We start from the raw sequence: 12,402 nt of genomic DNA, 5'->3' as shown, positions 1-12,402 counted from the left end.
AATGGAATGCGTTTTAGTGTCATTTCAAAGCCAGTGGGTAGACTTTGTCTGAACCCATTGCAGAAAAAGCGAAATGGATTGCCGAAACAATTAATGTGATCATTTGAACCTGAAAACTAGGTACTACAGAAGAGGGTCTTTTAGGTGTGTTAATTTGCAGATGTGCTGCATATGTGCTCAAGTCTGAGCCTTACTGACTCAGTGTAGGCATAAGCCGGAACATTTCAGCAGGTTTCCATTGTTTCTTCTGGAGTTTAGGAGCACTTTGATGAAGTTGTTGATTCTGGAAGGAAGGGGGCTAGAGCAATTCTCAACTGCCCCATTTCCCCTGCAGAGGGTGGAAGGGGTTCTCAAGAGCCGTGGGACCCTCCTGAGTCTCACTTGGATTCTGATGCCTCAATTCTAGCTGTGTGTACTGTGTGGGTGGGATCCCAGATGGGAGATTGGGAGCCTAGGATGATCTCACAGAGAAGCAGAGTTGTGAAATGGCTGGGAGCTTCAGAGAGCCAGGGTTACAGAGGCAGGAAGAGGCCCCACTGAATGGGGGTGTGCGGGAGGGGGGCTTTGGAGAACAAGGCTGTAGGTCATAGGGGGTACTCTGTTGCTACTTGTGGAACTGAATTAAATTTAAATAGGGATTTAAGGGAGTATGAGGAGATCACTTTGGCCTTGGAGCTCAGGAGTAAAACAAAGGTTGAAAACAGCCCTTTACTTCACTAGAGACCCAGGGAACTAAAGGAATAGCCTGGCTTTGAACAGAGGATGAGCAAAAGGAGGGTTAACTGACCAAAATCCAAAACCTTTTAGTACTTTCGCCTACAAAAACACAAAAAATACTCTGTAATCAGTCGAGGAGCCCTGGTGGCATAGTGGTTAAGCACTCAGCGGTACGAAGCTACCAGCTGCTCCTTGGGAGAAAGATGTGATCATCTGCTTCCTTAAGGATTTACAGCCTCGGAAACCCTGTGGGGCATTCTGCTCTGTCCTGTTGGGTTGCTATGAGTCAGCATCAACTCCATGGCAGTGGGGTGGGAATAACCCAGTCACTTTAAAATGATCCTTGTGCTGTGTGTATGTGTGTGTGGAGAGAGAAAGGTTCTAGACTTACCCATTTGGAAGCAATTGTTAAACAGACAGAATAAATGTACTGTCTCATCAGGAATTGACTTTCTAGGATCAGAACATTTTATGGGTAAAAGGAACCTTAGGGACAAACTATGTTTCCAGCTAAGGAAACAGGCTCCTAAGGGGTCACTCAGGCGGGGATGTAACTAGAACAAGGTCTTCAGTCTGGGCTCTTTATCCCCCTGCCTTCTCTTGACCACACTTAAGTATACTGTGTTAAATCCCCTAAGAGAGTAGAATGCTTACTGTTTCTGGTTACATTTTGCTTAATAACCTTTAAACCTCTCCCTTTTCTCCCCCCCCACCACCCCGCATCTTTGTACTGCCTTAAAATCATTTCTGAGATGTTAGGTTTAGAAGCTGTGTGTGTGCGTGGTGTGGTATCTATTGCTGGAAAGTTTTAGTCTACAGAGTAAAAGTTCACGCATGTTCACAAGAAACACCTACAAAATTTAGACCACTATTTTGTCTGTAAATGGCTACGTCTTCAGTCTCCAATCCTTTTTCATTTGCTTGCTTCCTTGGTGCCCCAACCAGGTTTGTTTCAGCCCCTTTGTGGGTGAAGGAGAGAGGCTAGGCTGTGGTATAGAACTTCCTTTGGTGAGCCTTTGGGAGTTCGTGGACTAGCCACCTTTGCTGTTGACCAGGGTACTACAGAGACAAAGATTAGGGCCAGGGTAGAAACTATGGGAATGTTTTGGTTGCAGCCGGCCAGGGAAGGACAGGCTCCAACAGGCTCTACTGGAATCGAGAGAACAGAGCAGGATTGGTCTCATAGGACCCGGAGTGGCGGCTTCGATTGAGCACATGGAAGAGGATTCACCTAAGACTGTGCTCTGACATTTCCATCATCCTTGAAGCCCTGAGCATTCATTGGCTGACTTGTTTCATACTTTTACAAATTGTCTCTGAGAAACTGGAAAGTGTTTGAGGCTGACTTGGTTTAGCCTTAAGACAGGGGCAGGAGCCAGACTCACGCTTAGAGATGTGGCCTTTGAGATCCCAGGAGGAAACCACCATTTCAGAACACAGTGTTTCCATAATTTTATGAAATATTCAAGCTGCCAATTTGCCAAGAGGGGTTTCTTTTAATACACTCTGCTATACTTGGTGTTGCCCACTTGAACCTAGCTAAAAGGAAAATAAAGTAATCTTGTCTCCTGTCCTTTAGAGAACCAAGCCAAAATCTAGACAGTAAATGAATGTTCTTCCCTGTATTGCCTGTGGGCAGGAATGTTGACTTGATTACTCAATTAAGCTCTATTTATTTTATAACCATTGTGTCATGTTCAGTCATATATATATATATATATATATGTATATATTCCCCCCCCAATAATCCAGCTACATATTGGGCTAAAAGCCAACATTCAAAGATGTTAGTAAAAGTTAAAAAAAAAAAAAGGTAAATAACGCTACAGCTAGAGAACTGATTTGTGTCAGATTCTTTGCCTTGATCTCTTTCTTTGGAAGTTTTAAAGGAATCAAGTCTCATTTTTATTTTCATCTGTAAAACGGAGATAATAATCTTTAGCCCATCAACTCCACAGGGTCGCCGTGAGGCTCCAGTGGGGGAATGAATGTAAATCACTGTACAAATATCAGTTTTTCTTACTCTCTTCAGAGAGCAGAGCACCAGAATTTAAAAGAGCAACACCATGACACAACTTTCAAAGCATTTCAGACAACTTTGTAGGTGGTGTTGAATGGCTGACATTATTCAAAAATTCAAGGATGAAAATGTCAAGCAAAGAGAAACCATGTCTACACGGTCTGCCCAATACCAGAATAATTGAAGAAGTGAAAAATTAGTCAAGATAGACCTGATATTTTGGCACATAGGAGAATCTAGTGGTTTCCTTGACAACTGTCAACGAACCTGTGGCCAGTAGAATCCCAGGACTGTGGGACCATCTGGACTGCTGTTTGCCAACCAGAGGGTCAGGACCTAGAGATGCAGGGTTTCCTTATGCCCAGCAGCTGTCCACCGCCCTGCTGCCGCTACCCCACAGTCACAGCACATGGCTTCCACCTTCAACCTAAAGTCCAAAGCCAAACTGGCCAGAAATCTTTTGATGGGCTGAATATCCAGAAATAGGGCCATTGAGGGCAAGAAGGTCACCACCTGGGCAAACAAATGTCTCCTCCCTTTCTAACATTGAATTCCCTAACCTAAACACAGTTCTTCAATACAGAAGGACAGTCTGCCTGAAAATATAATGTGGTTCAAAAATAAACATTGACTTTGAAAAATAAACTAATTTTTGTTTATAACAAAAGTGCCAAAGATTTGTAGGTAATGAGAGGGAGCAGTTCCGTATAACTCCTTGAGGCATTTATCAAAAAGAGGAAAAGGCTTTAATTGTGTATTGTTAAGTGACTGGATTAGATTTTAGTTTCCCAGAGCAAAATGATATCATCATCAGAAAGTATGCCCGGAAACTTTTGAATTTAAGTTTGAACCCCTCAGCCTGTAGTCTGATGATCTATCTATAGAGCCATCCATGTTTCGATTTTTAGTTTTTAAAATAAACCATATTGAAATATAACATCTACCGTTTTATATTTTTAGGATGGGCAGGAGTAATAACCATCATTTATTGAATGCCTGTTGTGTCTCAGGCAATGTTCTTTGAAAAAAATTTTTTATTGTGGTAAATGTATATGTAACAAAACATTTGCCATTTCAAAATTCTTCATATGTACAATTCAGTGACGTTAATTGTGTTGTACAATCATCACCATTATCCAATTCCAAATTTTTCAATAACTCAGACAATGTTTTTGGTGTTTATGTGTTTAAATGTAATTTAATCCTTACACCAATCCTATGAGGTGGGTATGGGGAGTATTTTTCAGATGAGGAAACTGAGGACCAAAGATCTTAAGTAACATGGCCAAGGACACCCAGTAGTATTGGAGCCCGGACCTGTTGGGCTTCTCAAGTGTATGTCCTTTCTGTTTTTCTTACACGTGGGAAAAAGGAGGAAGAGGAACCCACTGTCCATCCATCTTGGAAAATTACCTTGTCCTAGCATCATGGAAGCTTGCTTAGATTTGCTTTGTGGAAACTCTTGCTTTTGTTGGTCACATTTGGTGGATAAATAAATAGCTGAATACTTGTCCTTATTTGATGGCTGTTATGTGGTCACTCTACACAGCCTCTCTTCATCGTTCCATTCTCCAGCTATTCATTTCTTTCCATTATTTCTGCCTGGGCCCTCTTCGGTTCTTCAAATCCCTCTGTAGACCTTAATGAAGGACCTAGGTCAGTAAGCCTTGTCTTTGAAATGGCCACTTCAAGGTGTGACCTTGTTTCACTGCCCATTCTTGGAATGTCGTCTCAGTAATTCCCTCCTGGAACCTAGACACCCCATTCTCTGAACAAGATTCTGATGCGTCCTGGGGACCATCCTTGCAAGCTGAGCTCCCTGGGCCTCATGCATAATTTATTTTTTAATAATAGCTTTATTGGGATATGATTCATATACTATAAAATACACTCTTTTAAAGTGTACAATTTAGTGGTTTTTAGTATACTTACAGAGTCATGCAACCACCACCACTGTCTAATTCTAGAACATTTTCATTGCCCTCAAAAGAAACCCCATACCCATTGGTAATCACTCTTCACTCCTCCCTTCCTCCAGCTCCTGGCAGCCACTAATCTGTTTTCTGTCTCTGTGGATTTCCATGCATTATTGACAGCAATGATAATTCTGCAATTGAGGCTTGCCCATGGAGTCTGCTGGCAGCAGTCTCACGCATTTCAGACCTAGATATGTTGCGACAATCTACGTGATAAGTGGTGGAGTTAAAAGGAAGCACATGAGATTAATTAGGGACCTGGGTGTCATTTTTAGGTGGAATCAAGCGCTTTCAATTACTCAGAAAGTGGTTTTTAATTTTTTTCTTATAAGTATCTCAGTAAAGCTAAAGCTGTATGTAAGGCAGACCTACTCATGGTTGAAGATGTAAATTATGACTTTAGTTATAAGAACCCACTTCCTCGTGTGGCTCCAATGAGAATGCAGCATTAGGAAATCCTGCTGTGTCAGTAGGGACCAAAAACCAGAGGGTCTAGCACTTTCTCTGGGTTCCCAGCGCCTGTATCAGAAATTTGACTTTAATTGGGTGTTTAACAGTCTAGCAGCTGCCTTTTGATGAGGAGTGACTGACAGGCCCTCCATTCCAAAAAAAAAAAAAATGAAGGCCTCTAGATCCAGTTCAGCTTTCACCTTCATGCCGACTGGGCTTTGTAACTTGACAGGAAATGGGTGTTTGGCGAGACGAAGCTATTTAGTCTGTCTGTCTGTCTGCCTCTCAGACTAGTCCCGTAGCACTCATGCCTGTGGACAGAGATGTTCAATCTGATGATATTAGGGCTCTAGGAAGAGGCTTATTTCTCTCTGACATGTAGTTGGGTCGAGTCTTCCTCAGTGGACCGCGTAGACTCAGGACACAGTCCGTCCTGCCCCAAAGCTGAGCAAGTTGAGAGTGGTCTTCTATCTTTCAGCCTTGAGGCTGCCTGCAGGGCGGTGTCGAAGGTCTCTCTCTCTTGCTCCTTGCATATCTAAAGTCTAGGCAAGGGAGGAGAAAATGTGAGAAGAAAAATAAACATAAGGTGGAGAGACTCAAGAAAAGAGGAATGAGAGAAATGAAGAGAGCAAGGAATGAAAGAGCAAGCAAGGGAAAATAGTAACAGCAGGCCCTTTGCTGTGCCTGGGTGACCAAATTAAATGTCTCTTCAACATTGCAATCTTGGGATGGCTATTTTTTATAATTGTTTTACTTAAAAGCAGTAACATTGCCTTACATTTTGAGTGTTCTGTAATACTTTTTAAATCACTTTTACAGCTCCTGTTTCAACTAATCTTCAGAAAAAATCTTATGAAGCAGTGGGACAAGTTTTGTTTTTCCTGTTTTCTCCCAAGCCTAGAGCATATGAACAATTTAGGGAAGGAAAAATAGCTTTTTTTTTTTTTAGGGCATATTGTATGTTAGGGTTTATTGTTGGTGAACTCACATGTGCAATTTCATTTATCCCTTACAAAAACCCTATTAAAGTTGGACAGCTTGTTGGTGACAGAATAGAATAGAATCCTCATCTTCTGACTCCTGGTCCAGTACTCTTTCTGTATTCTGTCATCTATTAGGACGCTGCCTCTTGATTTGGGTACAGAACCTCAAAGCTTTGTGTCTCCTGAGCTTCACATACCTTTGTGAGCCTGTGTATCTTTTTGCCCCATACCCAAGTTTCTGATTGGTAGGTTTGGCTGGGGGCACAAATATGTATGTGTGTGTTCTTGCACATAGCAGTGTTCAACATGATAAGACAGAAATGCAGGTCAGGCACTTTAAAGGCCCATGCACTTAGATTTAATCCAACTTTTAGTAAATTCCTCTCACGTGGGCTCTGCCTGCATTTTCTCTGCCCTGATCCTGCTCACAGGTGTGTCTTGGCCAGTGTCCAGAGCTAAATGTTGCACAGTGTTTCTCCAAGGTCGAAGCGTCTGTTGCCGTGTCTGGCTGCCTGAGACATCCTGGGGATCTGAGCCCTACATCCAAGTGGATTACAGTGACTCAGATCTCATATTTGGTCTACAGTGGATAGGATTTTGTGCCTGTTTTTCAGTTATTTAAAAGGCAAAAACTTTGACCTATGCCCAGCTGTCTGAACAACCAGGAGATAAGAAACCCCTTTTCAGGATAAATTGACTGTGAAATGTCCCTGAAAATGGAGTATTTCATGCCAATTGTGATGAAAACAATCCTAAGTTGTTCTCCCCTACCTCCCTATTTGAGGTGGTTGTCATTAACAAAAAGTTATTGAGCATCTGCTATTTGTAAGGCAGTTTGCCTATAGGATTTTTAGATTCAAGGGGGACCTTAAAGATTCCTGGAAACCCTGGTGGCGTAGTGGTTAAGTGCTACAGCTGCTAATCAAAAGGTCAGCAGTTCGAATCCACCAGGCGCTCCTTGGAAACTCTACAGGGCAGTTCTACTCTGTCCTATAGGATCGCCATGAGTCAGAATTGACTTGACAGCAATGGGTTTTTAAAGATTCCCCATAATCCACTGGCGTCAAGTCGATTCCAACTCATATCAACCCTATAGGACAGAGTAGAACTGCCACATAGGGTTTTCAAGGCTGCAAATCTTCATGGAAGCAGACTGCCACATCTTTCTCCTTAAAGGTTATAACCCCACAATTAGTTCCTTCTTTTAAGGAGTGTATAGTCTAATAGGAGGTAAGCTATATGCTAACATGCACAGACACCCAGATAGCTACAGCTATAATAAAAGGCAGAATATACTTGATGTTACCAAGAGATAAAGATAAGCTCAGAGATTTAAAGAAGGAGGGTGGTATAGTCAGATGGTGACATAGCTGAACCGTGAAGGGCAGACAGAAATGGGCTAGAGAGGAGAGGTGGACATTCTCAACAGAAAGAAAGGCATAGTCAATAATGTAGTGACCAAGTGGGATTCATACCAGGTATGTAGGGATGGTTTAACATTAGCAAAAATGATCAATGTAATCCATCACACAAAACAAAAGACAAGAACTACACGATCTGATCAATTGATGCAGAAAAGGCATTTGACAAAGTCCAACACCTATTTCTGATAAAAACTCTCAGCAAAATAGGAATAGAAGGGACATTCCTCAACATTATAAAGAGCATTTATACAAAGCCAATAGCCAACATCATCCTAAGTGGAGAGAATCTGAAAGCATTCCACTTGAGAACATGAACCAGACAAGGATGCCCTTTATCACTACTCTTATTCAACATTGTGCTGGAGGTCCTAGCCAGAGCAGTTAAGCTAGAAAAAGAAATAAATGGCATCCAGATTGGTACGGAAGAAGTAAAAGTATCTCTATTTGCAGATGATATGATCTTAGACACAGAAAACCCTAAAGAAAACCATTGAAACTAATAGTTCAGTAAGGTATCAGGATACAAGATAAACATACAAAAATCAGTTGTATTCCTCTACACTAACAAAGAGAATGTCAAAGAGGAAATCACCAAATCGATACCATTTACAATAGCCCCCAAGAAGATAAAACACTTAGGAATAAATCTAACCAGAGACGTAAAAGACCTGTACAAAGAAAACTACAAGACACTCTTGCAAGAAGCCAAAAGAGACCTATGTAAGTGGAAAAATAAACCTCGCTCGTGGATAGGAAGACTCAGCATTGTGAAAATGCCTGTTCTACCCAGTGATCTATAGATACAACGCAATCCTGATCCAAATTCCAGTGGCATTTTTTTAATGAGATGGAGAAACAAATCACCAACTTCATACGGAAAGGGAAGAAACCCTAGATAAGTAAACCATCACCGAAAAAGAACAAAGTGGGAGGCCTCACACTGTGTGATTTTAGAACCTATTACACCACCATAGTAGTCAAAACAGTCTGGTATTGGTACAACAACAGAAGCATAGACCAGTGGAACAGAATTGAGAATCCAGATATAAATTCATCCACCTATGAGCAGCTAATATTTGACAAAGGCCCAAAGTCTGGAAAATGGGGAAAAGACAGTCCCTTTAACGAATGGTGCTGGCATAACTGGATATCCATCTGCAGAAAAATGAAACAAGACCCATATCTCACACCATATACAAAAACTAACACAAAATGGATCAAGGACCTAAGTATAAAATCTACAATGATAAAGATCATGGAAGAAAAAATAGGGACAATGCTAGAAGCCCTAATACATGGAATAAACAGAATACAAAACATTACTGACAATGCACAAACTCCAGAAGAGAAACTAGATAACTGGATGCTCCTAAAAATCGAGCACTTATGCTCATCCAAAGACTTTGCCAAAAGAGTAAAAAGACAACCTACAGACTGGGAAAAAAAATTTTTGGCTAAGACAAATCTGGTCAGTGTCTAATCTCTTTTATGTACAAAATACTGCAAAAGCTTAACAACAGAAAGATAACCCAATTAAAAAATGGGCAAAGTATTCAAATAGGCACTTCACCAAGAAGACATTCAGGAGGCTAACAGATACATGAGGAAGTGCTCAAGATCATTAGTCATTAGAGAAATGCAGATCAAAACTGCAATGAGATACCATCTCACCCCAACAAGACTGGCATTAATCTAAAAAACACAGAATAATAAATGTTGGAGAGGTTGTGGAGAGATTGGAACACTTATACACTGCTGGCGGGAATGTAAAATGGCACAACCAGTTTGGAAATCAATTTGGTGCTTCCTTGAAAAGCTAGAAATAGAATTACCATACAATTCAGTGATCCTACTCCTTGGAATATATCCTAGAGAAATAAGAGCCCTCACACGAATAGATATATCCACACCCATGTTCATTGCAGCACTGTTTACAATAGCAAAAAGATGGAAGCAACCAAGGTGCCCATCAAAGGATGAATGGATAAACAAATTATGGTATATTTACATAATGGAGTACTTTGTAGTTTTTGTTGTTGTTAGGTGCCATTGAGTCGATTCTGACTCATAGTGACCCTATGCACAACAGAACGAAATACTGCGTGGTCCTGAGCCATCCTTAAAATCGTTGTTACGCTTGAGCTCAGTGTTGCAGCCACTGTGTCAATCTACCTCGTTGAGGATCTTCCTCTTTTCCGCTGACCCTGTACTCTGCCAAGCATGATGTCTTTCTCCAGGGACTTATCCCTCCTGACAACATGTCCAAAGTATGCAAGATGCAGTCTTCACCATCCTTGCTTCTAAGGAGCATTCTGGTTGTACTTTTTCCAAGACGGATTTGTTATTCTTTTGGTGGTCCATAGTATATTCAATATTCTTTGCCAACACCACAATTCAAAGGCGTCAATTCTTCGGTCTTCCTTATTCATTGTCCAGCTTTCACATGCATATGATGCGATTGAAAATACCATGGCTTGGGTCAGGTGCACCTTAGTCTTCAAGGTGACATCTTTGCTCTTCAACACTTTAAAGAGGTCGCAACAATAAAGAACAATGATGAATCTGTGAAACATCTCATAACATGGAGGAATCTGGAAGGCATTAAGCTGAGTAAAATTAGTCAGTTGCAAAAGGACAAATATTGTATGAGACCACTATTACAAGAACTCAAAAAAAGGTTTAAACACAGAAGAAAACAGTCTTTGATGGTTATGAGGGTGGGGAGGGAGGGAGAGGGAATTCACTCACTAGATAGTAGACAAGAATTATTTTAGGTAAACGGAAGAATAACTCACGATGTAGGGGAAGTTGGCACGACTGGACTATACCAAAAGCTAAGAAGTTTCCTGAATATAACCAAACACTTCGAGGGACGGAGTAGCAGGGGTGGGGGTCTCAGGACCTTGGTTTCATAATTGGCATAACAGAGTTTATTAAGAAAATGTTCTTCATCCCAGTTTGTTGAGTGGCGTCTGGGGTCTTAAAAGCTAGCAAGTGGCCATCTAAGATGCATCAGTTGGTCTCAACCTACCTGGAGCAAAGGAGAATGAAGAACACCAAAGACCTGAGGAAAATATAAGCCCAAGAGAAAGAAACGGCCACATAAACCAGAGATGCCATCAGCCTGAGACCAGAAGAACTGGATGGTGCCTGGCTACCACCGATGACCTGCCCTGACAGGGAACACAACAGAGAATCCCTGATGAAGCAGGAGAAAAGTGGAATGCAGAGCTCAAATTCTAGTAAAAAGACCAGACTTAATGGTCTGACTGAGACAGGAGGAACCCCAGAGGTCATGGCCCCTGGACTCTCTGATAGCCCAAAACTAAAACTGTTCTGGAAGCCAACTCTGGAGACAAAGATAGACTGAACTATGAGACATAAAATGATACTGGTAAGGAGTGTGCTTCTTAGCTCAAGTAGACACATGAGACTACATGGACAGTTCCTGTCTGGAGGCAAGATGAGAAGGCAGAGGGGGACAGGAGCAGGTTGAATGGACATGGGAAATAACAGGGTGGAGAGAAGGAGTGTGCTGTCACATTGTAGGGAGAGCAACTAGGGTCAGATAACAACATGTGTATAAGTTTTTGTATAAGAAACTGAATTGAATTGTAAACTTACACTTAAAGCATGATAAAAAAATGTGATAGGCATATGTGCTGAATTTTAAAGGAATAGTAAGTTGAGTTGGATTTGAGTACAGGTTATATATGGAGGAGAAATGGGAGAGGACGTTGGAATGTCAGGAAAGGGATAGCATGTGGAGAACCTTAATGACCAGGCTGAAGAGTTTGTGTCCATTTGGTATGGACGGCCATTTTATGTGTTTAAACAAGGGAACGGTGTGATCAGAGCCACTCTTATAGAAGAGTAGTCAGGCAGCAAGGTAGAGGATGAGGTGGAGGAGCTAAGACTGCAGGTTGAGGGACAATTCAGAGGTTATTGGTATAATTCAGACAGAAGGAAAAAGGGATTTTTCTAACAAAAAGCCAGAGGCCAAGGGAGCCCTTTGATGTTATCCAGATGGGTCCACTTCCTGAGGTGGAAAGGGTGGGGGTTGGATTTGGAGGACAAACGGAAGATACCCAGTATGCATGAAGAATTGGAGTTTTTTTTAAGGAAGGTGATATTTGAAACCATGGAAATGGATGAAATTATCAGGGGAGAGTGAACAAAGAGAGGGAAGAGATGAAAAGGCTGAAGATGGAGCTCTTCCATTTAGAGGACAGGAAGAGGGTAAAATGGAGGGACAGAGACAGAGCAGTTGGGGTGGTAGGAGGATAGCCTTGCTACTGCAGGGTCATGGAGATCCAGGGAGGAAAGAGTTTCAAGGAGAGCATCACTATCGGTGGTGAACAGAGTAGCGGGGAGGGAAGATGGGAACTGAGGGGGGAGGAAACACTGGACTTGATGATTTGGGTGTCATCAGTGGACTTGGAGAGTATCTCAGGGTGATCATTGTGTAGTTAGATGACACAGTGCTGAGGCATGGTAGCCATGAATCAGGGCTTCGAACCAGTTCTGTGGGTTTGAAACCCTGCTGAGAATATGCATTTTTAACAAGTTCCCAGGCAATGCTAATGCTGCTGGTTAGAGACCAATTCTGAGAATCACTGGTAAAACAGCGTTTCTCAGAATCACCGGGGAGTCTTGTTAAAATGAAGATTCTGATTCAGTATATCTGGGGGGTAGAAATGCCAGTTCTCAGTAGGGGTTCAAACTGGAATGGACCTGTTAGAAGCCCTGGTGTGAAGTAGGCAGTATACATGGACCTCTCAAGACTTTCATCTGTGAATGAAAGGAGAGGGGTGCAGTTTGTTGGAACAGGA

General features: G+C 41.8%; 1 protein-coding gene across 11 annotated transcripts in view; it reads left to right on the top strand.

Moving 5' to 3' along the window:
• The window catches only part of CACNA1C (calcium voltage-gated channel subunit alpha1 C), an 896,734-nt gene that overhangs the window by 127,665 nt on the left and 756,667 nt on the right, over positions 1–12,402 (top strand). The window lies entirely within an intron of this gene.

The sequence above is a fragment of the Elephas maximus genome, chromosome 4 (assembly GCF_024166365.1).
Source record: "Elephas maximus indicus isolate mEleMax1 chromosome 4, mEleMax1 primary haplotype, whole genome shotgun sequence".
Classification (NCBI taxonomy): domain Eukaryota; kingdom Metazoa; phylum Chordata; class Mammalia; order Proboscidea; family Elephantidae; genus Elephas; species Elephas maximus.
This window is presented reverse-complemented; position numbering and strand designations above follow the sequence as displayed.